Consider the following 7978-nt stretch of genomic DNA (forward strand, 5'->3'; position numbering starts at 1 on the left):
GACAAACTCAGATTCTGTAATTCTGGGTCTGACGTCAGGGTTTAGGTGGTTATACCCTTCCAGTTCTGCTGACCGCAGCACACGTCTCTTCCTTAGGCTGCTCCCATCCCGTCTGTAGCTCTTCTTGGCAGCTGCCCCACGGCTCTTTCATCTCCAGCATCTTGGAATCTCCCACGCAACCCAGGCCTCACTCTCACAGATCTCTGCAGCGGCCTCTCGGGGACTCCCTTGCCACATGCCCGGCCTCAGAAGCTTTCTTTAACAACGGAGGAAGAGTTCCTAACCCCTTTGCCTCCGCCCCATGAGTCTAAAGGCGGAACCACGTGGCACATGCTGCCACATTTGGCTGCTGGCTTGGGGTAGACACTGCCTCTCCCCCCTCGCATTCCATTTGCATAAACTTCGATTTGCTGTTGCTTTCCTTTGTCGCTTAAGCTTTCTTTTTTACAAGCCTCCAACTTCCATTTCTCCTTTTCTCCTTCAGCACAAACCTTGGCTCAACATTCAAGTCCCTGGTGTTCTTTTTCTCCTCAAACTGTACATTTTGTATCTCTTTGTGCCCTGCTCGCTCTTTGTCACCTGCCTGGGGATCATTACTAATAATCAAGTGACAGAATCAATATTTGGTATCTTGAAATCTCTTCTGCCGGCAAAATTAGTTCAAAACTCTTCTAAAGTTTAGCCTCGAGTAGATCCTTAGGAGAAAGGTAAAAAGTAGCCATGTTCTTTGCCAGAATATCACAGGAATGGTGTCTAGCCCAGTTGCTAGTGTTCCCCTCTGAAACCTCTTAGCTGGGCCTCCACAGTCCACGTTGATCTTAGCACTGCTGTCTTCCAAGCTCCTCCTAAGTGTTCCCCTGGACAGCTCACCCCAGCTGAGAACGCCCCACTCCTCCCCCACCAAACCCTACCCTCTCAGAGAAACACTCTCCTCCACAAAGCCCAGTTCCAAGGCTGCCCAAGACCACAACCAAAAGCTTACCATAGCAGGAACCCACTTTGGGAACGTCATCACCCCATGCCACTACAGGGTATTTAAACCACTTTAGAATGGCCGTGTGATTTCTCTCCTGCTCCCTTTCCTGAATCACCCAGGAATGCTTTGCTCAGATTAAACCTGGTCCTTTACTTAATGAATTCGGCTCGATTTGACTTACTTTGTCAGCGGAAAGACTTAATATTGGCGTACAGAAACCTTTCACTAGGATGGCACTTCAAGCCCGGCTTACAGCATTCAACCCCTTTCCTAGAACAAAGTCCCAAAGTCTTCCACAACCTCTAAAAAGCCACATGGTCGGGCCCGTTACAGCAATAGATTCGTTACTTTTCTGTTGCTGTGACAAAACATGATGAAGGCAACTGACTTAGAGTTTCTGTTACTGTGATGAAACACCATGAGCAAAAAGCAAGTTGAGGAGGAAAGGGTTTATTTGACTTACATTTCCACGTCACTGTTCATCATCCAAGGAAGACAGGGCAGGAACCTGGAGGAAAGAACTGATGCAGAGACCATGGAGGGTGCTGCTTACTGGCTTGCTGCTCATGGCTTGTTCAGCCTGCTTTCTGATAGAACCCAGGACCACCAACCAGGGATGGCACCACCCGCAATGGGCTGGGCCCTCCCCCATTGATCACTAATTGGGAAAATGTCCTACAACTGGATCTTATTTTTTAATCAAGGTTCCGTCCACTTGGATAACTTTAGCTTGTGTCAAGATGACATAAAACCATCCAGCACAGCAACTTATGAAAGCATTTAGTTACCGGCTCATGGTTCCAGAGGGTTAGAGTCCATGGGGGACATAGCAGGAGGCAGGCAGGCAGGCATGACGCTGGAGCAGTAACCGAGAGCTCACATCTGGATCCACAACATGAATCAGAACGCTAACTACGAATGGCATAGGCTTTTAAAACCTCAAAGCCCTCATCAGTGATACACTTCCTCCAACAAGACCAGGCTTTGAGATTCTTCCCAAACAGTTCCACCAACTGAGGACTTGGTATTCAAATATATGAGCTTATGGGAGCCAATCTCATTCAAACCACCAGAGAGACCAAACTTAAGAAGTCAGGATAGGTGCTGAAGAGATGGCTCAGAGGTTAAGAGCATGGGCTGCTCTTCCAGAGGTCTTGAGTTCAATTCCCAGCAACCACATGGTGGCTCACAACCATCTATAATGAGATCTGGTGCCCTCTTCTGGTATGCAGGCATACATGCAGGCAGAACACTGAATACCTAATAAATAAATTTTTCTAAAAAAGTTACAAGTTTTTATGAAAGGCAAGAAAGGTTTGGAGCATATTGTGCATGGGATGCAATGGCCAGAAATAGAGTAGGGAGGGATGAATCATGAGCACGTCTTCAGAAAAACTTCTCAAAAGAGTTTGCATTTTACTCCATGGGCCGTGAAACTGGAGAGAGGCGACATGAGAATATAATTTAAAAACCTAATTGGTGACTGCAGATGGGAATGAATTAGCAGCGTGTATGCAGGTGATTAGAACCAGTCATAGTTAGCATAGGCGACGGGCTGCTGGCAGGAGAGAGAGGGATACTTCGAGCAGTGGTCCTCACCTTCCTAACGCTGCGACCCTTTAATACATTTCCTCATGTTGTGGTGACCCCCAACGATTGCTACTTCACAACTGTAATTTTGCTAGTTATGAATCATAATGTAAACATCTGGTTTGCAGGATATCTGATGTGTGACCCCTGTGAAAGGGCTGTTCAACCCTCAGAGGGGTTCACGACCCACAGGTTGAGAACCACTGGGTTATTGGAGAGGGCAGAGTCAAGATGACTTCTAGGGCCCAGGCTATAAGGGAATATCGAGGGAGACGCAGGTTTGGAAGGATGTGTGGTGCTATTTGGAGTTTCAGGTAGATCAGGGGATTCATTAAGGTTGGGGGTGAGTGGAGTGAGAGCTTTGTAGAGAAATTTATCGGTAAGCAGTTGTTGAGGTTGGTGACCCTGAACTTAGGGTGACTCCGGTATGCAGTCTGTATAGGAGTTGGTTTGCTTGTTGGTTTTGTTTTCCAGCAGCCTGACCTAATTCCATGATTATATTTCCATGTTGAAGCTTTCCCACAATTCGCTACACGGCTGTTTGGATTTCCTCTTTTAAGTGCATTCACAGGCTGTTTGATTTTCCTCCATTAAGTGCATTCACAGGCTCTTCTGAACCGTCGGCTCATGCAAGTCAACCACCCTCTCATCGTGAGACTTCGTTCCTCCCCAGGTTCTGCATCACCCTGACCCTCTTCTCTTAGGTTCGGATGTGGACCCTCGTTTCCTGCCTCACCTGCAGAATTTTTCTTCTTTCCAGATTTACAGCTGTAGCTGCCCTTCACGTGGTCATCTTTGCGGTCCAGAAGTCTTCCTTCTGAGCGTGCTGTCAGAGGTGACACTGTCGTGATGAGGATGTAGTTCAGAACAAAGAAAGAGCAGAGGGAAGCCCTTTAGGATTTGATGTCGGCCTCCTTCGTGTCCGAGCCATCTTGTCTGCCCTGTTAACTCTGTCAGCAGGAATCCATTTTCTCTTGAAGACATGGTCCTGGGGTCAGAGAAGAATTTATGTGTGGTCCTATTAATTTTACCTTTTAGAGCATATTGAGATGAGACCAAAGTTTTAATTATTGGATTGGTTGATTTTCCACAGTTCTTTAACAGTAGACTTTTTACCATTAACACGGCTTTTCAGAAAAGCGGAAGAATGTGGGTAATTCTCTGTAAACTGGTTAGCATTACTTGTAAGAGCGCTGAGTAGATACCAGGCTTTCATTCTGAAATATTTTTATTGTGAGAAATGTATATAGGAAAATAGATAACATTTTCAGCTCCATAATCTGTCAGCTGTCTCCCTTTCAGATCACAGAGTAGAATACTGTCATTACTCCAAAGGCGGCTCTCACGACGCCTCTAATGCCAGTTTTTCCCAAACTCCAACCACAGGTTATCAGATTACAGTCGGGATGTAAAAGATGGGAACCGCAGTCTCTAGTGGTCAACATAGGACAATCATTCTAACCTTAGCATAAGGAAATGAGTAACTTTTCCCCAATGGGAAGGTTTAATCTAATTTTTGTTGTATATAATTTTGCCTAAATTTGGGGGTATGCATAAATAAATAAACCCTTTTTTTTTTTCTTCCCCCCGAGACGGGGTTTCTCTGTGTTGTTTTGCTGCCTGTAGACCAGGCTGGCCTCGAACTCACAGAGATCCACCTGGCTCTGCCTCCTGAGTGCTGGGATTAAAGGCGTGCACCGCCATCACCCGGCCCAAACCTTTTCTTTAATTACACAGATATGCTTTGTGTGTCTGACATCTTACAATTTTGTGAGGTTTATGTGTTTTTCAGTGTCTGCTTTATGATAGGCTGTGACATAAGTGTCACAGTATTTTTATCTGTTCTACTTTTGGTGATTACTTCATGTTTGGGACTGAGCCATGGGACACTCAACCCCTTAGTCTTACAAGATAATGCCAAACTCTTTCCCAAAACAGCTGATAAATGTGTAATCTGCCAGCAGTCTTAATTCTGTTTCTTCACACCCTTGCTTGGCCTTGGGGATTATATATTTCATTTTAGTCATTTGAGTGGATATGTGGCAGTGTGTCCTTGTATTTTTAATTAATTTTACTCCCTCTGATTTCTAATAAGACACAGCATATTTTTATGTGGCTGCTAGCCATATCATCTTCCTTTGTGATCTCTCTCTCTCCCCCTCCCCTCTCTTCCTCTCCCCCACCTCTTACATTCATCTATTCTACATCCCAGCCACTCTTTTTTTAATGGTGCCCATTGGGGAAACATTGCTCATTTAAAGGAAGTTCATTTTATCATTGTGTGTGTGCATGTGTGTTCTGTTTAAGAATTTCCTATGCCAAGATTAGAGTGATTGTCCTGTCTTCACTTCTAGAAGCCGTTTTCATCTAGATTATAACTGATTATTGTGTGTAGACCGTAGTACTGAAAACACAGATAGACAAATACCTGGGTATTTATAGCTCACATCCTCATAATAGTATCAGTTTTCTTACAGACTGAAATAAGGATTGATAACCAGAACACAGCCCGCTTCCTGTTTTCCTGTGCATTTGTGTTCAGTGATCTTGGTCCTTTGCTTTTCTATACAAATTTAGAATCGGGTAGGCAGATAACAGACAAGACATTGAGAGGCAGCATAGCCTGATCATTGAGTAGCCTTTATTTCTGCTGCTCTCGTGTGCCTTGCGTGCTCCCGGCCACTGGTGTAGCCAAAGCTGCTCAGTTGCACATCTCTAGGAGCTGGGCATGATGGCACATGCCCACCTATAATCCTCAGCCTCCAGAAGCTGAAACGGGAATCCGGAGTCTGCATCAAGCCTGGTTCGTAAGGAAGTACCATGGCTACATAACAAGATCGCTTCCTAAGACAGATACATAGTCTGAAGAACTCTGCCCCTAATGAGCAGATCTTCAGTCACCTGTGAGCAGTTTCTGTGCTCTCTTTCTGATCTACATGTCATCTGTTTCTGTTACTCTAGCTGGAACTTTCAGTGCATCGCTGAGTAAGGGTGGTAAGGGCCCAAAGCTTCCATGCTTTGATCTCATCACTAGGGGAAAGCCCGTATTTCCCTCGAAGGTTATAACCTGCAGGGCTTTCATAGTGCCCTTTACCACATGAGGAGAGTTCTCTCAGTCCCCATTTGCAAAGTTTTAATACTGATACGGAGTTGAATTTTGTCAGTGTTTTTTTTTCCTCTATATATCAATCTGATGCGGTTTTCTCTTTAGTTTATTAAATGTGCATTTCTAAAAGTAGATGCTTGATCATCACCCCTTTTATATGCTGTTGGATTTGATTTGTTAACGTTTTGTCAAGAGATTTTGTATTTGCTGATCAAGAGAAAAAAATAGTTCCCCCTTTTAAAATGTCTTTTTCAAGTGTTTCACTTGTTTTCACACTGCCCTCTTAAATATGTTCTTGCTTGCATTTTCTCAACTTGTGTGAGATTGACATTGTATCTTTATTTTTTTTTTAAGCGTTTAAACCTGTTTGGGTTAATAGATCTCCCCCACCCACCACCCCCTGTGGGATTTTTTAAAAAACAAGGTCTTTCTGACTTTGTTAATGGATAGGAAATTATGTATTTAGATGATCAGTTGCGTCCATTCCAGCTTCACTGTTGAGTTTATTGGCGTACTTACTGTCCTTGAGTGGCAGAATCTGTCTGCTACTCTGGTTTCATCTTGTCTATGGTACTGGGAATCCAGTGGTGTCCTGAATCTGTGCTGTGGTGTCTTGAATCGCTTTGGAACATTCTCTGCCAGGTTTTCTTGATGTCCCCCTAGAGTTCCAGGGGCCTTTCAGTCGGGTGTTCCTGTCTCCCGGGCTCTTAGCAGCCATCGTTCTGTAGCTGCTACACTCCCGCTTGTCCCATTTGAATACGCCCTTCCATCTTCCTTCAGGATTCAGGGAGCCTTAGCCGAGCCTGCAACTGTGTGCAATTTTGCAGTGTTTGTCATTTGTACAGTTTATCACTTTTTAAAAGTCCCCAGTTTCCTGTCAACCTTTTTTTTTTTTCCTGAGACAGGGTTTCTCCATGTAACAGCCCTGGCTGTTCTGGATCTCGCTTTGTAGACCAGGCTGGCCTCAAACTCACAGAGATCCACCTGCCTGTGCCTCCTGCGTGCTGGGATTACAGGCGTGCGCCACGACACCGGCTTCTGTCAACATTTTTAATGCTGCTTTTTATTTCGTTGGATATAGTAAGAATAGCTGTGCTACAGCCTGTTGCTGGTGATAGATAACCCTACCAGGGGCTCATATTCAGTAAGGTTGTCTTGCTGTCTTTACAAAGCCTGTCTTCTGGTTCAGTGGCATTCCCATGGCTCACCCTTTAGAGCCTCAGCCTAAAGTAGGGAGGTTGACTTGGCTTCTCCCTGGACCTGGCCACCTAGCACCATGAGGCTGGCAGAAGTACTGCTTTTCTCTCAACAGTTTCCTCAGGAAACATTAGAGTCTCCTAGGGGAGTTTAAACATTGAATCATCAACACCCCCCTTTCCATCTTGACCTGATAATTCTTCATTACCCGACCTCCCAGGTAACTTCAAGCATGTGTTGTTGTTGTTGTTGTTGTTGTTTTTATATTTTGTCCTCCTTTTCTGGTTGTCCATAGCAAGAGGTTAGCACTCCCTACCCCACCATTATCAGAAGACATTGGCTAGCTCAGTTATCCACATCAAAATCAATGTAAAGCCCATTTTGTTACTTATAAAAGCAAAAATTAGTGGCCATTTTTTCATCTTGCGTGTGAGTAACCCAAAATGCAGTTTCCACAGTTTTTTAAACTTACAATTAAACTGTTTGTTGCATGCAGCTGCATTTTAAGACATGTCAAAACAACGGCAACAAAAAGGGGATTGTGAATAATGCCGGCTATTTTTAACTCGCTAAGGGGAATGTTCAGAAGCATAGAGACGGAGGCTTCCGTGCGAGGTGGAGACAGTGTGTCCAGCAGTGTTGTGAGGGCTGAGAAATAGGAAGTGACAGGCCTCATGGTTCTGTCAGATGGCTAGTTTATTGTTCAGGTCTCAGGGCACCGTTTGGAGGTGGACAGCTTTATCATAAATACATCTGAAGGCACTTGTGTGTTTGACACGTGTTTTGGAATTCAGGGCTGTTTTAACTTGAGTAACTGTAGAGTCTTTGTTGATCACAAATGCTCTCCTCCCAGGTGTCTCCTCCAGTAATAATAGTTCTGCTAAAGCATAGACCATGTCTTTCCCATCTTTCTCCTCCTGCTTCCTGGTCCAGTGCATATTTTTAAAAAAATATTAGTGTCTAGAATCCCTACCATTGTGGATACAGCCCCTTTTCAGATTCCTAAGGGTTAACATTGTACACCCTACAGAGAAGTGTCAACAACCGTTACTGCCATCATGACCCACCAGCCCTCTGTTATTTTGCGTGGCAGGCGCTCTACCAAACAG

Source organism: Peromyscus californicus, unplaced genomic scaffold (assembly GCF_007827085.1).
Source record: "Peromyscus californicus insignis strain IS unplaced genomic scaffold, ASM782708v3 Scaffold_22__1_contigs__length_63687245, whole genome shotgun sequence".
In the NCBI taxonomy this organism is placed as follows: Eukaryota; Metazoa; Chordata; class Mammalia; order Rodentia; family Cricetidae; genus Peromyscus; species Peromyscus californicus.